Below are 18,251 nucleotides of genomic sequence, written 5' to 3' on the forward strand. Positions count from 1 at the left end.
GATTTAAATAACGTGTCAAGCTCTGCTGTTGTTTTAGCAGGATGATGAATATGATAAAGAACAAAATTTACATTTCCCCCCTGGAAGACTAACGCAGAGCTGCTGATTTATTACTGTACTGCAAAGTTTAGCAAAGCTAATTAAGGACAGCATTCCCTGGGTCAGATTTAATCACGAGAACGTTTACAACTGCTGCTGAGGAAAGAGAAGTGCTGTGGAAATGTGAAGAATGAGGTATTACAGTGGAGCTTATGCTAACACCTTACATAGCAAACAGTGTGATTACACCTCTTAATGTAAAGTAAAACACATTTTTGATGAATGAGAGCTATTTTCACAATTAACCAGGTTAATGTTTAGGTTTAAGACCTTATGTTGCCTTTAAGTCATGTGAATTAATGTATCATGGAGGAAGCTAATTGTTTTAGTCGTGGTTAAGTTTTAAGTGTGAAAGTTGACTGTAATACTTATTTTGTATGCAAGCTGGTTTAGCAGGCAACAGGCTTGCATGAAAAAAAACGTCTCGGTTACGTATGTAACCCTCGTTCCCTGAGTACAGGGAACGGAGACGTACGTCGGGTTCCCCTGACGAATTGGGATCACGCTAGGGAGCCTATTACCTTCGAGAAACTAACAAAAAGCCAATGAACATTGGCATGCAACATTTGCATTCCGCGGACCCGCCCGTCAGCGCGGGTATAAAAGCCGGAAGTAAACATTGCATCATCGCTTTTCGCTGAGGAGCCGAAGTAACGGACCCCTGCGAAGGTGCAGCCACATGGCAAAGGGACGTACGTCTCCGTTCCCTGTACTCAGGGAACGAGGGTTACATACGTAACCGAGACGTTCCCTTTCGTCCAGGGAACTCCGACGTACGTCGGGTTCCCCTGACGAATTGGGATCCCTAATAAAACGCCATGGTGCTGGCCCCTTCCAGTGCCCAGCTAAGCCGCCCTACAGCAGTTTCAATAAATTTCGGGGGCTGCTAGGAATCCACTGCTGTTCCGCAAGACCCACACAGAGGACATTGGATAACACTGGGAAGCGTGCCTCAACCCCCGGGGGGGGGAGGCACACTACGGAAACCAGGATGCCTGAACTGGCCTGGAATACTCATATGAATTCACATAGTGAACATATGGAGTCCCTGAGATGGTCCCAACCATTGGAATTGGGAGCGCATACAACAAGGACGACGGCGCGAGTCCGTCGGGGGAAGACACGGCTGGACTGCACGTGGCAAAAAACGGTACTCAAGACCACTGAACACCCAGTCTGCTACGACTCTTACTAGAGGAGCAAACCTGGCGCCGGGCGGTCCGCTACGCCGGGCGCCGGGGGGGTGATGGAGGAGCTCAACGAGGTTACCACTTAGGGGCCAGCGGAGCGGAAGAGACGCACTTATCCGATTACAGAGTGGCGCAGCAAGCCGACACAACCTATTCCCTCGACCCACTGGACGAAGCCAGAACCCGGGAGGAAACCGGTTCCACACGGAGGTTACAGAACCTGGCAAGCGTGTTAGGTGTCGCCCAGCCCCCAGCTCTACAAATGTCTGTCAGCGAGGCGCCTTGAGCCAACGCCCAGGAAGCGGCAACACCTCTAGTTGAGTGAGCGCGCAACCTGGGGGGACAAGGCTCACCCTGAGCCTCATAGGCTCGGGTGATGGCATCCACTATCCAGTGGGCTAACCTCTGCTTGGAGACGGCCTTCCCCTTCTGCCGGCCTCCGTAACAGACAAGGAGCTGGTCTGAGGTCCTGAAGCTTTGCGTTCTGTCAACGTAACACCGCAAGGAGCGGACGGGACAGAGAAAAGCTAGGGCTGGGTCTGCCTCCTCCTGGGGCAGCGCTTGCAGGTTCACTACCTGATCTCTAAACGGAGTGGTAGGAACCTTGGGCACATATCCGGGGCGGGGTCTCAGTGTTACGTGGGACAGGCCCGGCCCGAACTCTAGGCACGATTCGTCGACCGAAAATGCTTGCAGATCCCCGACCCTTTTAAAAGAAGCCAATGCTAACAGGAGCGCTGTCTTAATAGACAGGATATCAAGCTCTACTGCCAGCAAAGGCTCAAAGGGAGGACTCTGGAGAGCTCTCAGTACCAGAGTCAAGTCCCAAGGGGGTACAGAGTGTACAGGGCGAGGAGGGTTTAACCTCCTAGCACCCTTCAGGAATCTGATGACCAGGTCGTGCTTTCCCACCGACTTAACGTCAACTGCATCGTGATGCGCCGCAATGGCAGCGACATACACTTTGAGGGTTGAAGGGGACAGCCTACGCTCCAACCCATCTTGCAGGAAAGAAAGCACAACGCCGATCGGGCAAGTTCGGGGGTCCTCCTGACGGGAGGAGCACCAAGCGACGAACAGGTTCCACTTCAACGCATAGAGGCGCCTCGTAGAGGGGGCTCTAGCGGAAGCGATAGTGTCTACCACTGCCTGTGGCAGTCCACTCAGAACCTCCGCGTCCCGTCCAGGGACCAGACATGGAGTTTCCAGAGGTCTGGACGCGGGTGCCGTAGAGTGCCCCGTCTCTGAGAAAGTAGATCCTTCCTCAGAGGAATCGGCCAAGGAGGGGCTGTCGAGAGGAGCATGAGTTCTGGGAACCAAGTCCTGGTGGGCCAGAACGGCGCCACTAGCAAGACCTGCTGCTCTTCCTCCCTGACCTTGCACAGAGTCTGCGCAAGAAGGCTCACTGGGGGGAACGCATATTTGCGTAGGCCCAGGGGCCAGCTGTGAGCCAGGGCGTCCGTGCCGAGGGTCCCCTCGGACAGGGAGTAAAACCACTGGCAATGGGTCGTGTCCGGAGAGGCGAACAGGTCGACCTGTGCCGCTCCGAAGACACTCCAAATCAGCTGGACCGCCTGGGGATGGAGTCGCCATTCTCCGGGCAGGGGGGTGAACCGTGAAAGCTCGTCGGCCACACGGTTGAGAGCCCCCGGCACGTAAGCGGCATGAAGCGACCTCAGATGCTTCTGACTCCATAGGAGGAGGTGGGAGGCGAGTCGCGACATACGACGGGAGCGTAGACCACCTTGACGGTTGATGTACGCAACGGTCGCAGTGTTGTCCGTACGGACCAGTACGTGCTTGTGTCTGAGAACCCCTACGAGGCGACACAGAGCTAGACGTACTGCTTGCAACTCCAGGCAGTTGATGTGCCAATGCAGCTGGGGCCCCGTCCACAGACCCGAGACTGCATGCCCTTTGTACGTGGCCCCCCACCCCGTGGCCGAGGCATCTGTGAAAACCACAGCATGCCTGGACCACGGGGAGAAGGTTTGGCGGCAGTGCGGGGTCACTTGGACCCGGAACGTGCCACTCTGCCACGCCCACCTGGGGACTCGATCGTGAAGCCAGCGCTGTAGCGGTCTCATATGTAACAGGCCGAGCGGTGTAATTGCCGCTGCGGCCGCCATATGCCCCAGGAGCCTCTGAAATTGTTTCAGTGGAACCGCTGTCCTGCCTCGAAAAGACCTGAGGCAGGTGAGCACTGACTGGACGCGCTCCTCTGTGAGGCGCGCAGTCTGGGCGACCGAGTCCAGCTCCATACCGAGATAAGAGATCCTCTGCGTGGGGCAGAGTTTGCTCTTGTCCCAGTTGACCTGAAGACCCAACTGACTGAGATGCCGGAGCACCATGTCCCTGTGTTCGCACAGAACCTCCCGAGAGTGAGCTCTAATGAGCCAGTCGTCGAGGTAATTGAGGATGCGAACGCCTTGCTCTCTCATGGGAGCAATGGCCGCCTCCGCGACTTTCGTGAAGACACGGGGGGACAGGGCCAGCCCGAAGGGCAGGACTCTGTACTGATACGCTCGACCCTCGAACGCAAACCGCAGGAACGGTCTGTGTCGAGGAAGTATCGAGACGTGAAAGTAAGCGTCCTTCAGGTCGATTGCTGCAAACCAATCCCGGGGACGGATGCATTCGAAAATGCGCTTCTGCGTGAGCATCTTGAAAGGGAGTTTGTGCAGGGCCCGATTCAAGGAACGCAGGTCCAGGATTGGTCGTAACCCACCGCTTTTCTTGGGTACAATGAAGTAGGGGCTGTAAAACCCGGACCTCATCTCGGCAAGAGGGACCGGCTCGATCGCGTCCTTCGCCAGCAGGACATCGATCTCTTTCCGCAGGACAGGGGCATCCTCTGACCGCACACGGGTGAAGAGAATGCCCCTGTACCTGGGAGGCCGGCGGGCAAACTGAATTGCGTAGCCGAGCCGAATGGTGCGGAGGATCCACCGGAACGGAGCTGGAAGCGCTAGCCAGGCCTCCAAGAACCGAGCGAGTAGACCCACCCGAACCACCGGCGTACCCGCGGAGGGGCAGCAGGGCGGGGGACAGGGACCCGGCTCCAGCGACGACATGGCGACCGCGAGCGGGGTCTGGGCGCAGGTACTGACACCTACCTGTCCACTCCGGGGGGCAGACGGCAGAGAGGGTTCTTCGTGTACCCTCTGCTGCGGGCTGCCCCGTGGCGAGGGGAGGGGGAGAGACGAGGAACGAGGCCCTGACTCCTCGCAACCCCGTCTCTGCGCCTCCGTGGCCAGCCGTGGGCCGGGGCGACGCGGAGGGTTCCGCGAGGCCGCTACCCACAGGCTGGGGAGAGGGGAGCGGGGGCCGTGTCGCACTGAGACGACACGTGCTGCCGCTGCGACCCTCTCGCACGGGGGAGACTGCGTGCCCGACAGTCTCGGCCGTGGGTGACCTGGAAACGGATGCGGAAACTGCTCTTTTAATGAGGAAGTGGGTACCACTGACTGTGTCAGTGGCGGAACACAAACAAACCAAGGATTTTCCACCCGGCCCTCCCCCGGGGGAAGGAGGCGGATTGGAACCGCCTCCCGAAGAGCAGCAGCATCCAGTTCCAGGTCGCCCGCATCAGGAACGACGTCCACCTCTCTTCTTCCTGGAAGGTGCAGGTGGCGTCGGAGCGGGCTGGGCCGCCCTCTTACGGCCCGACCTCCGTCCCCCAGGCTGAGACTGCTGGCCTGGAGGGGGAGCGGCCGCCGGAGGACGACCTCGGCGACGAGCGGCCGGAGGCTGTGCAGCAACAGGAGTTGGGCCAGCAGCGGCTTTCCTCCTGTGCAGGACATGCCGCATAGCTTCCGACTGCTTCTGGGCGGCGGAAAACTCTTGGGCTAAGTTATCCACCGCCTCGCCGAAGAGGCCCCCATGGGACACGGGGAAGTCGAGAAGTTTGTTCCTCTCGACTTCCCGCATATCCGCAAGGGTAAGCCACAGGTGGCGCTCCTGGACCACAAGCGTGGACATCGCCCGACCCAGCGAACGTGCGGTAACCTTCGTCGCCCGTAGAGCGAAGTTGGTCGCCGCACGCAGCTCCTGCAGCAAGGCTGGGTCGGGACCACCCCCCTGCAGGTCATGGAGTGCTTTGGCCTGGTGGACCTGAAGCAGAGCCATGGCATGCAGAGCGGAGGCGGCGTCTCCACACGCCTTATAGGCCTCCCCGGTTAGACCCGAGGAGAACCTACAGGCGCGGGAGGGGAGTGAAGGGGCACCCCGCCAGGTGGAAGCGGTCTTCGGACACAGCTGCATCGCGATAGACCGCTCCACTGTGGGGATTCCCTCGCACCCGTGCGCCGCCCCGCTGTCAAGGGTGGTGAAGAGGGAGGGGCGAGGAGGCCCCCGTCGGTACGCCAGAGGCGCCGACCAGGACTTCCTCAACTCCTCATGCACTTCAGGGAAGAAGGGCACTGGAGCGGTACGCGGGGCATCCGCACGTACCGCAGCAGGCCAATCATCAAGCCGCGAATGTGAGGGCCCGGGCGGAGGGTTCCACTCGAGTCCCACACTCGCGGCCGCCCTTCGAGCATAGCAACCACCTCAGGATCAGCGTCAGCTGCAGCCACCACACCCGAAGGGGGTAGACCCGCTGACTCGTCACCCGAAGATGATTGCTCCCCTTCCGATGCCGCGATAGACATCTGGTCCTCCGGGGGCGCTCCAAAGGAAACAACCGGAACCGTGCGGGACGGCCCCGGAAGTTCCGCCGGAAGCGCCGCTGGCAGCGAGCTACTAGAGGAGTGGGAAGCTCGCGAAGATATTTCACCACACGAGACATTCCGCACTGTAACCCTCATACGCTCACCAACGGGAATGACCGAAGTAGCCGCCTGTCGAACTGAGCCGACAGACGAACTAGACCGGGCATTATCCGAAGGGACTCCCCCATATTTCAGGGATCTCAGTCTCGAGCGGAGCGTCGCGATGGCCATGCTCCCACAGAGAGAGCATGACTCATCCAACAACGCTGCCTCAGCATGCTTTAAGCCCAAACATGCGAGACAGTGTTATGGCCGTCATCCGGAGGGAGAAGTCTACCGCATCCAGAAACGCACGGGTGAGTCGACATCCTGAAAAGGACGCGAAACATCCGCCAGCTCTTTTAGAAAGAAAAATAGAGAGAGAAAAACAAGAGAGAGAGAGAGAGAGAGAGAGAACGCGCCGAAGCGCCGAGGGACCACCGCAGCAGACAGACGGGGGAAACTGCAACCCTTTGCTGCTTTGAAGGCGAAGATCGCTGCACCGCGCTGTCACACCGGCGATTCTGCTCTCCAGGTAAGCTGTTGTTTCTCCAAAAGGCTTAGGCAGGCACAGTATAACTGAGGCTCCGAAGCGAAAGGCGATGATGCAATGTTTACTTCCGGCTTTTATACCCGCGCTGACGGGCGGGTCCGCGGAATGCAAATGTTGCATGCCAATGTTCATTGGCTTTTTGTTAGTTTCTCGAAGGTAATAGGCTCCCTAGCGTGATCCCAATTCGTCAGGGGAACCCGACGTACGTCGGAGTTCCCTGGACGAAAGGGAACTATACTTCAGAAGTTTGGGGTTGGATTTGTTTCTATATATTTTAAATATGTCATTTATGCACGCCAAAGCTGCATTTATTTGATAAAAAATACAGTTATATTGTGAAATAGTATTACAATTTAAAATAACTGTTTTCTATTTTAATATATTTTGTGTAGTTTATTCCTGTGATGTAAAGCTGAATTCTCAGCATCATTACTCCAGTATTTAGTCACATGATCGTTCAGAAATAATTATAATGTGCTGCTTCTAATATGCTGACTTGAAGCAGTGCATGCCGGTGATCAGCGCGAGATGCATGCCGGTTCGAGTGCATGTGTCCAAAAGCGGTCCGCCTGGCTCTGATGTCATGCTGACGTATGTCAAAAAACTCTCGCGAGCACAAGGCGGAAGTGTCGGATTCTGCAGTCGAGCGCAGTTGCTCTCCACCTACTGCACTGATCAAAAGCATGATGGGAAACGACTTGCTGACGACACAGCTTACTGCTCATTGGTTTAAACAACCGTGATGTATTGTTCTCTTTTAAAATGTTTGATTTAAAAAATCTGATATCATGTTTTTATGTGTAAAAATTATGAGTGAATATTCTCAACTTTCTGACAGTGTGATCTCTATATGTATGTGATGTCATTGTATAAAAATAAAAAAATAGGCTGTAATAATTGTAATAAAATACAAACATATGTCTGTATTAAAGTAAAAAATCATTGATAAACACGTATTTTGAATGTAATTAAATAACAAGTACTTTGGGTGTCTTGTTCATTGTATTTATTTTCATATAAAAGCAACAGAACTTAAATTACATAGAGTTTATTAGCAAGACCGTGCACGAGCGTGAATCCCGCGATATCCGTCTTTGATCTCAGAGGTGTCTCATCCACTGCGAGAAGAGAGATCTGTCCGTCTTTCCTTCACTTTTTCGCTGTCAATGGAATGCTAACAGCAGGTGATGGTCTGCTAATCAATGGCGGCCCCCGGGAAAGCTTCGGTTTCCGGCTGATGGATTACCCCCTTGGTGGAGAGCAACTGCGCGCGACTGCAGAATATGACATACGTCAGCATGACATCAGAGCAAAGCGGACCGCATTTGGATACATTTCGAACCGGCATACATCTCGCGGTGATCGGTTCTGCACAGATTTTGTTAATCTCAAACAAGCCTAATGGCTGCACAATCTCTGATGACGACCCAACTGTTCCAGGATTGGCCAGATTCTGATTCAGATATGTCATGTTTATCAAAATAAAACTGATGAAAAAAAACCGTAGACCCCACTTCATTGATTGTATAGGCTTATGTTGAACTTTATTCAGTAACACTTTACTTGAAGGGGTGTGCATAAGACTGACATGACATAACACATGTCATGAATATGAAGGAGGTTGTATGCATGTTTATGACAACTGTCATTAAGTGTCATTCACTCAATTATGACATACATCAACCCGTTAGTGTCTTTGTCATGACAACTTTACATTACGAAGACAACATAACCTCTCATAAATATGTCTGAAAATGATTAATGATCAAACTTAAAAACCCACTTAGCTTTATGGGTTAACATTACATTAAACTGTCAGGTGGTTGGTTTTGACATTGGCTGTCGTGAGGCCATTTTAACTGTGTCAGGAATATTTTTCTTGACCTTAACTACAGTGGTACAAATTGAATTTGTCATTAAACTGTCATTAAGTGTTAATACTCCGTCAAATAATTGTATTACAGAGTTATGTATACTTTTCTTGACCTCAACTACAGTGGTACACATTGAATTTGTCATTTAAAATTAGAAATATTGTAATGTTAACCCATAAAGCTAAGTTGTTTCTTAAGTTTGATAATGAATCTGCTATGTCATGTTTATGACATATTTATGACAATTTATGTTGTCTTGGTATTGTCAAGTTGTCATTACCAAGACACTGACAGGTCATGATGTATTGGTTTATGTCAAGTTGTCATAACAAAGACATCTCAAAAGATTTCATATTTGCATTAAAAATGTCATAATTGAGCGAATGACACTTAATGACACTTGTCATAAACATGCATAAACCTCCTTTATATTCATGACATGTGTCATGACATGATTATGAAGGTGTCATGTCAGTCTTATGCACACCCTTTTCAACTGTTGAAGTGTTACCCTTTATTCTTGTACAAACATACGCTGTATTTAGCAGTACATCGAGTATTACAGTTTTTTTCAATTGCTTAAGCACAATTTTGAAAACAGGGCCCGGTTTTTCAAAACCCTTCACACAATTAGCACAACACTACACCAAAGTAGCACAACACCTCAGATCATTTGCAAAATGAAACACTTTTGTCAAAACTATACAGTGTCTTATAAAAACCTTATTTTGTTGTCATAACATAAACACAACCATCATATGGTCTGACTCTGTTTGAATCAGTTTAACACTCCTGTGCTCAACCTAAAACACTTTTAGCATTTACACAGAAAGTGTAAAAATAAATTCACCAACACCACATGACACCAATTGTGCAGACTGATGAAAATAATTTATTTTCATGTACTCAAGTCAGTCAATACTGAACAAATATTCATAAAACATTTTCCAGTTTTCATATATTATTACTGAACATACCATTGTACTCTAAGCTTACAGTAATACTGTAACAAATTACATATCCAGTTCAGTACCGAAAAAAAAACTAAAAAAAAAAACTAAACATCTCTCCGCCTAGCTGGATCTGGCCACAGGGCTTCGTCAACATCACAGGCTATATTTTCATTTGCAAGGCAACGTGGGAAGAATCTTTTTGAGTGACGAATCCACCCTTGTATGGATGCTGGTTCAATTTGATCACATGCTTCCTCCATAGCTTGAATGAGGGGCATCTGGACATAGGGCCGGAGATCATAAACCTTCCACCGCCATGTTGAGAAGAACTCCTCGATGGGGTTCAGGAAGGGGGAGTATGGTGGTAGGTATTGAACTGTGAATTGTGGGTGTTGTTGAAACCAGTTTTGAACCAGAGCAGAACGATGGAAAGCTACATTGTCCCAGATGACAATGTATTGCATCTGGTCCCTTTGGTTTGCTGCTGTGATGATATTGTGTAATCTGTCTAAAAATGTAAGAATGAGTTCAGTGTTGTAAGGACCCAAGTTGGCATGGCGGTGGAGGACCCCATTCTGTGTAATGGCAGCACAAAGGGTAATGTTACCCCCACGTTGCCCTGGTACATTGACAATAGCCCTGTGGCCGATGATGTTTCTTCCCCTTCTTCGTACTGTTGTCAGGTTAAATCCAGCCTCATCAATGTAAATAAACTCATGTGGGACTTCCTCCGCATCCATTTGCAAAACTCTCTGAAATACAGCAAAAGATCACATTGTGTAGATCAGTATACTGTAGGTCTGCTATACAGTAAAATTACATGTACAGTAAAAAGGTTATGTGTGCAGTACACAATACTACAGTCAGTGAACAAAACGTACCACCACATATTCACGCCGCAGGACTTTCACCCTGTCTGAATTTCTTTCAAATGGCACTTTATACAGTTGTTTCATCACAACTTGGTGTTTTTTAAGGATACGGGCTATTGTTGACAGAGAGACCTGTTGGACATTATTGAAAATTAGGTGATCATTGACAATATGGGCTTGAATTTCTCGAAGTCTGATTGCATTATTGGCCAAAACGAGGTTTATGATCTCTCTCTCTTGCTCCTGTGTGAATATGGGGCCCCTTCCTCCTTGGTGTTCACGACGTTCAATCCTATGTTGGCCAAACAAAATACACAGCTTACTGTAAAATGATACACACAGGAATATATACAGTACCAAAATATAGAGTACATATACAGTACTGTTGATATAGTACATGCAGTAAGCAATGGATTTTCTGTTGACTGAAGAGAAGTTTCTCACCTGTGCTCTTGACGAAATGTCCGAACTATTGATGCCACTGTGTACCTGCTTAGGTTAGGCTGTACTCTCAATCCAGCCTCCCTCAGTGTTAGTCCGTGGTTTATTACATGGTCCACAATTGTAGCACGAATTTCATTACACAGATTTGGTTGTCTTCTTCTTTGTGCATGTCCTACCCCTCCTCCAGGTCTTCCTCTCCCTCTTCCTCTTCCTCTTCCTCTCCCTCTCCCTCTTCCTCTTCCTCTTCCTCTCCCTCTCCCTCTCCCTCTCCCTCTCCCTCTTCCTCTTCCTCTTCCTTGGCCTCTTCCTCCACCTGGTACTCTCTGGATTCCCCCTCTCATCCGCACTCTCCCTCTTCCTCTGACACCATCCATTTTTGTTGAAGACAGGTGAACTTACCTGTTGCCTTTTTATAGTGCTTTAACCTGATTGGTGTGTCTACAATTAAGCACCAGTGTGTGTGCACACCTGGTGCCTGTGTTTAACCAATTGGTTCATGGGTGTGCTCATTTGAAAGCCTTTGCTTTGAAATTGCAAGGAAATGACATCATGATACATTTCTGTGTCAAATGCATACAAGTGTGTTTAGTGTTTTGCAAATCACTGTGTGTAATGTTTTGCAAAAAGTGTGAAGCTGACAATGTGCTTACAGTTGTGCAAATCTAGGCCGGTGTTTTGCTCCTTGAGTGTAAAGTTTTGCTAATTGTGGGAAAGTTCTAATTTTAGTGTGTAAGCAATTGAAAAAAACTGTAATTGGAAACGTATCTGAAAAGTGTGTGTATTTGACAAATACTGCATTTATTTCACTTCAGCTGTGGTAAAGTATGCAAACACAGCGCGAGCATCACTACGGGAAGCAGAAAGGGTCTGACTTCACGTTTTCAGCTCCTCCCCGCCTGCACACGGCAACACACGAAACCGCACGCTCACACAAAGACAAGACAATACAGGAGTGTCGAATCTCTGTCACAAAACCAAGAATAAACCAGACCGAAGTGACAGATCCCTGACAAACAATCACCAAACTTTTGAATGGTAGTGTACATCTAAAATGCTAATAGCTCAAATAAAGCATCAGTTATAAACACCTAATCTGCATATCTTGTTGTACTAGCACAATATTTTTTTTTAAGTGACTAAGAAAGACCTTTAAGTGACCTAAAATGCGAAATGTAATCAGATTTGAGGTGTTCAAGTGATTTTATTCAGAGTAATATGATCGTTTGGGGCTATTTAATGTTTTTGGTTTTCTTTCTTTTTATTCCCTGACAACAACAGGAAACTGTACCAGAGCTAGCATGTGATTAGATGTGTAACTGATGCTACACCTTGTCTCTTACAGAGAATGATGGAAACGTGCCTCATAAACCAGCTAAATGAGCATGTCCTTGCAAACCCGTCACTATAACTTAAAAATGACCAATTGCAAATAACTTCCGCTATGATTCTTAAATTGAATTACATGCAATCATTCTGTAGTATTCCATTCTGAACATAAACAGTCACATAAACCAGCTTAGCTTTATCTGGGGGGTTTTCCTGATAAATATGACATTGTGGTAGCTCACTTTTGTAAGTGCAATAATTCCAACATGACTTCAACTAACACCATAAAATAGAGAGAGCGAGAAAGAAAGTGGGGGTGCCGTCTCTGGCCAGTAATCCTCCTGTAAAGAGTATTGAAATAAACTCTCTTTATTAATAATAGAAAGTGCAAAACCCTGGAAATCCAGTGTGGTTCAACACTTAAAGTGTTCGGATCACTCCCACGGCTTATTGAATAATTTATGAAACAAGCGAGATCTCTCTTCTATATCACTCACTGATAATTCAAAAGGTAGTGCTATTGGAAGCAATAACTAGCTCCTTCTGTTATTATAGAGTTTTTCTTTTGTACAGTTTTGACAACCTGTAAATCTCATAGCAAAGACTACCTTGAGTCTGCTTGTAATGATGTCAATTCTTACCACAGTAAATGAATGAATCTGAGCGAACCGTTAATAAAACTGGTTTTATTGCTTCTCAGAATAGCCGGAAAGGTCAAGACAAAGAGGGGATCAGTGTGGATATGAGGCTTCACTCTGAAGAAGTCCCAGTTTGCCTTTTTCCAAAAACCATCATTTAATATCCAACTGAAATGTGGTTTGACATATTTGGCTGGAAAGACAAGAAGCAATAGACGTGGGACAGATGGAGAGACACAGCAGCCTTTTGGGAAACAGAGCTCTGAACGACTCAAATAACAGCTTAATCCCATTTAATTAAAATTCAATAATATAATTCACGCTAAATAAGTTTTAATTTGTTCACACAATTAATTGAGTTTTAGAGCCAGGGAACACAATGAGTTATAATAAAGCACAAATATCACAATACAATTCCATTATAATAAATGAAGAAAAAATTATAAATTAATAACTCAAGCGTGCATAGGTCAGACCCGTTCTAGTCTTAGAATACCAGAACAAGACAAAGATAGCTACAGAAAAAGGCAGCACTATTCTTAGAAAAAGCAATTGAATAACTGAGAGAAAGTATCATTCTGTCTGATAAAGTAATCATAACGATCATGTAAAGGAGTTTTAAAGGGCCCCTATTATGGATTTTTGAAAATGACCTTTCATGTAGTGTGTAATATAGCTCTAAGCGAATGAAAACATCCTGCAAAGTTTTAAATCTGAAAGTGCACCGTATATAAAGTTATGGTAACACTTTACAATAAGGGTGCACTAATAAGCATTAATTCATGCTTAACTAATGCACAGATAATACTGAATTAATGTATTACTAATGATTATCTAAGCTATTCATTAATGATTGCCTCATTAGCAACTAATGAAGAGTCTGTCTGGTTAATATATTAGTTCATATATGAATTGTTATTAATTAAATATGTAATTGTGGATTAATTCCATAATCACTTATTTTATTAACTAATAGTGTTCATTAATTTGTCAATTACCACAATGAGCCTAATATGCATTAATACATTATTAATTACAACATTAGTAGTGTGTCAATTACTACAATTACTAGATGATGAGTTAATAATGATGTGCCTCAATAAGTAAAGTCACAACATAATGATTGTTAGCTAATGATTAATTAATCATTAATGACCATCACTAGAGTTGATAAAAGCTGTTTATTAAACACTGGTTTCCAAAAACATTGTAGTAATTGACACACTACTAATGCTGTAATTAATAATGTATTAATGCATATTAGTTTACCTGTATTATCTGGAAGTTGAAATATAAGGCTTTGGCTCATTGTGGTAATTAACAAATTAATTAACACTATTAGTTAATAAAATAAGGTATTATGGAATTAATACACACTTACACATTTAATTAATAACAATTCATATATTAACTAATATATTAACCAGACTCTTCATTAGTTGCTAATGAGGCAATCATTAATGAATAGCTTAGATAATCATTAGTATACATTAGTTCAGTATTATCTGTGCATTAGTTAAGCATGCTTATTAGTGCACCCTTATTGTAAAGTGTTACCAAAGTTATTGTCTTTCAAAAGTCGACTCTGAGTCAATGAAATGAATTGTTTTTCAAACGAGTCATGAGCCGTTTCGTTGTGACGTCAAGACGAGACATTAGCCCGCCCACTTATAGCGCGCGCAGATACCAGGGAAACTTAAACCTCAAACCGGCAGCTGATTCCTGTGGATACACACAGCACCATGTCGAGGAGACGCTGTGCTCTACATTGTGACGGTAAAGACACTTTTTTTTCACTACCCAAGGATGAGCATGTGAATAATCTGTGGTTAAAATTAATCTTTACCATGATACTACAGCAGTATAATCCTAAACTTTTCCTGTTACCCTTATTTTACTGACGACAGGTTCTCAAATATCGGAGTTCAATGCAGGATTCGCAAACCGCTTGCTCTTGAAAGACGGTGTTCAAAACACTAGTTTTGAGTTTTATATTGTGTATATCTCCTGCTAACTGGCAAACTCACATTATCACTTTCTTGCTGTGGGCCACTATTACATAAAACTGTCTATTAATGCAGATTGTCTGTCGTTCTCACTACTTAGTGGAAAGATTAAGCATGGAGCAAGATTTGTTTTACCAATGTTTATGTTACATCAGTCATTCACACTAGAGCTCGGCTAATAGGCTATATTGCATACATGCACTGTTATTGACACAGTTTCCACATCTTCACCGCAATATATTAGAAACATACTCGGTAAATAATTTAGTACAAGTAAAATAATCGGTTGATGGACATGCACTTGTTAATGCTGATGGTGAGGAATTGCAACATCTCATAATGTACCTCAAACTGAGTAATGAATCACTGAAATGTCCTGGGGTGCGTTTCCCGTACAACTATATAGCTCGCTGCTTAACTACCATAGTACGATGCATCGTTGGAGAAATCAACTAGCTAGTCATGACTGTTTCCCGAAACCGTGTGTCGCAAAGTATCGTTCAACTACATTGGTTTATGGCATCTCACACGTGGTGGACTAACAACTTATTTTAATTAATCTGTTTGAGATCAAATTAACGCTAGATTTTGTCATATAAGTCACAGACATGGCATCTGAAGACCATTTCTAATTTTTCTCAGTTATTTTGCTTTATTACCAGACTCAATATTTGGCTCGTTCTTACATAGTAGAGCAAGTTCGCACATGCGCAGTCTTCTAAAATGGTGCTTTAAATCTCTTGACATTAGATAACCATGTGCGTTAAAATGGATGTGGACAAAAATGTGGTGTTTAGGATTAAAAGACGTAAATTACATTTGTATGTATTCTAAATAAATAACACGGGTTGTACTGAATGTCAGCTTGCTTCTTTTGGTAAAGATAAGGATTTATTCAGTCTACATCTCATGTAAACTAGAAACTATGCTTCTAACCACAGATCGAGAGCTGTCGTTCCAACCACACAAGTTTGCGATGCTGTTTGCGAACGTTCATTGGAACGATGGTTTCGGGAAACACCAAATCGTTGAACTATGCTGATAATGACGGAACTTGTGACCATAGTTGGCTAACGATGCTTTCGGGAAACGCACCCCTGCTCGAGTCGTCCTTGCGATGGAGGTTCGGGTTGAATAATCATAATAACCCTAGTTCTTCTAGTGTTTCATCATCGGACTCGCGCTCGGATTGATATGGTAAAATCGACGTAATTGTTCGTCACTGTGTTTAGTTTACAGTGTAGGAAGCCTCAGGACACGCCGAGCTGTCATTGTTATGGCAATGGGAGTTTTTGTGTTCAACGCGTGCTGTACGTGGTAAACTAATCACAACAGACGGAGCTGTCTGGCCAATCAGAGCAGAGAAGATTGCGGAAAGAAGGGATTTAGAGAGATGGATTCATTTGGCGAGTCGTTTGATAATCATTGAAAATCTGGTGATGTGCAAATGTATATTATGAGAAAATGAAACAGTGTTTTTTTTTCCTTTAATGCATGTAAACCTGTTGTAGGAGACTCCAAAACAACATTAGGAAACTTTAAAATATCCTAATAGGGACCCTATGATTAATTAACACTACCATTAGATTAACACAGGGTGAATCTAAATGATCTGTGCCAATAGTATGTACATTTAATGCATGTATGTACTCAATACTATGTTATGAACCATGCTAAATCACCACCTTGTAATTGTAAGGTTCTGGATTTTGAGCAAGCTTTTGCATTCTTTTTGATGTTGTAGATATAACCTTTTCTTTGAACATAAACAAACATCACATAATGTAAATAAGTTCTCACAGAATATGAATGTCAATTTTGACAAAAATGTCAGATAGAACCTTATAATTCCAAGGTAAAAATTGTGTGAATTGTGTTATTTCTAGACTCTTCTCTGTGTTGAAGCAGACTGTAATACGGAGTGCGGACATGTAAATGAATACGACTCATCCATGTGACATTTAAACCAGTGTTGTTATTGTTAACTGAAGCTATTACAAATTGTTTAAATAAAATGTAAATATTGCATTAAAGGTGCCATGTGTAAAAATTGAGGTAAAATTATCCAAAAAATGAGCTACACGCATCAAAAGAATGAGAAGAAATAAGGGCAATGATGTCATTAAAAAAATGTCAAGTTATAGTGCTGCAGAGATATCAACCTTAATTAGCATTAGCATTTCTAGCCACGGCCCGACAGGTGTTGTAATACCAGTTTCGGCCATGGGAGGCGGTATGCGGGCCACATAACCACCAGCCAACCTGCAATACACGACACGAATAACTCGCACGGCTTGTGGGCGTACTTGAACCTGATGTCTATCGTGTGGAAAGTACAGAGCCCACTACTTCATTTCAATTCAGGGAAGAGAGCGGAAGGATGGCTGAAGCCTTTGGCAAGAGACCCCTACAACCACCGCGCTCTGAAGCACAAATCAGATCAGATAAGAAAAGGACCGCTCGTCACGGTCCGGGCTCGAAAGCGCGGGGGACGGCGGGCGAACTGCAGCGCATAGCCCTGTTTTACAACGTTCAGCACCCATTCTGACACGCCCGGGATCGCTCCCCATGCTTTCGCACGCATAGCTAGGGGCAGAATGGTCTCCGTGTTCTGACCGCCGCGCCGCACTGCGCGGGTTCGAGAAACTGAAACGGAGGTATCAACACGGCGCGCGCGCCCTCGTTGTCTGAAGAGTGCTGCTCGCTGACGACAGAAGCCGGCTGTTCTACATTCAATGACTCGGTCGCTAAGGACGGAGAACAATTTGTGGCGCGAACAGGTCATTTGTAGCCTACTGTATGTTTCAACAGTGTTCGTGTTTTTTTTACTATAGTAGAGATGATCGGTTCACGTGCGCTGTCTGATGTTTACTGCATCACTCGACATGGAGAGGTTGGGTAAAGTAATAATTACAAGAGCTTCACGGTTATCAGATACAAGCATTTAACGGCCCTGTAGTATATATATATATATATATAAATAGTTATTTGTGTTTGCGCACGTGATATCAGGAAGCAATGTAACGTTACCTGTAATACACACATGATGGCAATGCGCAAATCGTGTGTGTGTGTGTGTCACAAATCATTATTGTTTCTTCAACTTATTAAAATATCTTACTTTACTGCAACTATCTGTTTCTGCTTCTTTATCATATTTATAGTGTGTGATTTATAAAATACCATATCCTACACATCACATATTTTGATATGTGAGGTATACTGCCCCCATCTGGTATGGAATGTGAAATATGACTTGATTTTTTTTGCCAGACAATGACACATGGCACCTTTAAAGCTAAAAAATAATTGAAATGTTGACAGGTCAACTAACTGAAAAAAAAAGTTTATGCTAAAAATATATATACACTGTAAAAAAATCCTGTAAAAATACGGGAGATTTTGTACAGTAATTTACCGTTATTCAAAAATACAGCTGAATACTGTAAATTATGCTGAATTTTACAAGCAAAATAATAACGGCAAGCTGCTGTTCAGTATTACGGGATAATACAGTATTTTTTGTAGTCTGGTCACATGCGTGA

This window comes from Phoxinus phoxinus (genome assembly GCF_949152265.1).
Source record: "Phoxinus phoxinus genome assembly, chromosome: 8".
NCBI classification, from domain to species: Eukaryota; Metazoa; Chordata; class Actinopteri; order Cypriniformes; family Leuciscidae; genus Phoxinus; species Phoxinus phoxinus.